General features: G+C 45.6%; 1 long non-coding RNA gene across 1 annotated transcript; it reads right to left on the minus strand.

Annotated features, from left to right (window-relative positions):
* Positions 1–117: 117 nt before the first annotated feature.
* LOC115069157 lies at positions 118–2,305 on the minus strand. Its single transcript, XR_003848445.1, has 2 exons — positions 2,163–2,305; positions 118–194 (listed from the first exon to the last, which is right to left on the minus strand). It is a non-coding gene; the product is annotated as an uncharacterized LOC115069157 (long non-coding RNA).
* Between the last annotated feature and the right edge of the window lie 6 nt (positions 2,306–2,311).

A 2,311-nucleotide genomic window follows, 5' to 3' on the forward strand; every position in this document is an offset into this window, starting at 1 on the left:
CCAAAAGAAAGAGAACTATATGAGGAATTTTGTAGTAGTACAATACTTAAGACAGTGGTGAATAATTCATTTTTGTTGTGTACAAAATATTTTACAAGGCACATACCTTCTTTTTTAATCTTGTCATTCATATTGTTGATATAAATCGTATGATTTGGTCTGATATCCATGTTTGGATTAAATTCTTCAAAAGCCTAAAAGAAATAATAATCTGTTATCATCAGGGATGGTAAATCATATTGGTGTTTGACATAACAAAAGACAAGAACTATTCATTTTAAAACTCCTTTTGAATCCCAGATGTCAGAATGTCAGCTGACAGTAGACAGTAATTCTCCCAAGCCTCTACTAGCCATGCTTTTCAGACAAATAAAGAGTTCTCAAGCTCAAAATTTGGTAGAACAGCAGCATTAGGCTGATTTTAGTACCTTTTATTTGAGGTAATACTTATCCCTTATCCTCCACTTAAGTGATACTTTCTTTCCATCTGCATAATGAAATAATTTTAAGACTATTTTTAGGGGCTGGAGAGATGGCTCAGGGGTTAAAAGCACTGCTGAAGAGGACCTGGGTTCGATTCCCAGCACCCACAGGGCACCTAACAACCATCCATAATTCCCATTTCAGGTGAATGCAACACCCTCTTCTGGCCTCTGTGGGCCTTGCATGACACATACATGCTGACAATACACACATACACATAAAATAAAAATAATAAATTATTTTAAAAAGAATGTTTTATTAGTTCTTTGAGAATCTCCTACAATATACTTCATACAATGTATTCACCCCAAATTAAAAACTTTAGGTAAGAAAAACAAACTAGTAAACATTTATCTAGCAAAAATCATTACAATAGAACAACAATAAAGTTTACAGCATAGTTCATGGGTGTACCTCCAAAACTTTCAAACCTCTTTTTAAAAACACTTACTTATTTAGAGTGTGCTTGCAGAGGTCAGAGGACAACTTGCAAGAGTAGGTTCTCTCCTTCCCCATGTGCATTCCAGGGATGGAACTCAAGTGGTCAAGCTTGGCAGCAAGTCACCTTTACCCATGGAGCCATCTCACCAGCCCTCAACCCTATTTCTTAATCTATACACATCATCTCCAGGGCTGACTCCAAGATTACCTCTAACAGACTGAAAAATGATGCTCTCAGAGAACAATTCTGGGTAATGGTTAAGAGCTCAGATTCCAGCACCACTAAGATTTGAGCTTAAACTCTATGCTTCCACTAGCTGCCTCACGGAGGGGCACATTCCTTTTATTGTCTCGGGTCCCCACCTACAAATTCTGGATCGTAATAGCACCAAAGACTAAGTGAGACCAATATCTAACGGCTCTTGCAACAATAAAGCACCTGCTTACTATTATTGACTACTGAAAGTTAGGGAACACAATGGTCTTGGGGTCACAGAGCCAAAAAGCAGCGGGGTTGTGAACTCAGTTCCCCACTTTTTCTCCTCTACTTTTCTTTCACACCCACCAGAGTACTTTATATCCATACTTTATATTGCTTCACACTCATATTTATGTTCTACATCTAATCTTTTCACATAAGATTTTTTGTTGGGGACTGTGAAGTTTTTTCATTTTCTCGGTGCCCCACATTCTCCTGAACCTCACAAATACTGATGGTGCGCCCACCATACGTGAACAGCACAAGATGACTTAAACGGTCTGCACCCGTGCAGAGAACAAATGATAGGTCACTTGCACCTCCCTAAATAGGAACATAGATAAGGGGCAGGGTCGGGAAGAACCGGAAGAGCCAAACTGAAGGGGGAGCCTCCGGCGGTACCTCCTGCGGCCTGAAACGGTGCATGGGCACAAGAAACGTCCCCTTCAAACATGCCGCTGCTGGGAGGCCCTGAAGGGGCAGTCAACTGTACACTGCCCCGACGAGCGAAGGGCCATTCATGACCGCGCGCCAGCTCGGCGTCTCCGGACACCGGCGGGGAAAAACCCCACCAGCCCTGCCGGAGACCGGTTTCCGAGGCCGGGCCCCGCTCGCACCCGCTAGGCCTCTGTCCCTTCCTAGAACCCATGAACACCCCTCGGCGGTACCGGGGCCAGGGCGGGCGACCGCACGGGCTCCCCCGACACGGCGGATCCGTGGAACCCCGAGCCAGGCAACAGCAATACCGCGCAGGACTTACCTGAGGTCTGCACCGCTAACCAGAAGCCAAGGCCGGAAGTGGCGCCGGGCGCCGGAAGAGCGCGGCCACTCCTCAATCGAATGCCGAGCAGGCCAAAAGCCCAGCACAGCGCCGATGGATGTTTCTCCGCCCCGGGCGGCAGCGCCAGC

The sequence above is a fragment of the Nannospalax galili genome, unplaced genomic scaffold (genome assembly GCF_000622305.1).
Source record: "Nannospalax galili isolate Female #2095 unplaced genomic scaffold, S.galili_v1.0 C49571093, whole genome shotgun sequence".
In the NCBI taxonomy this organism is placed as follows: domain Eukaryota; kingdom Metazoa; phylum Chordata; class Mammalia; order Rodentia; family Spalacidae; genus Nannospalax; species Nannospalax galili.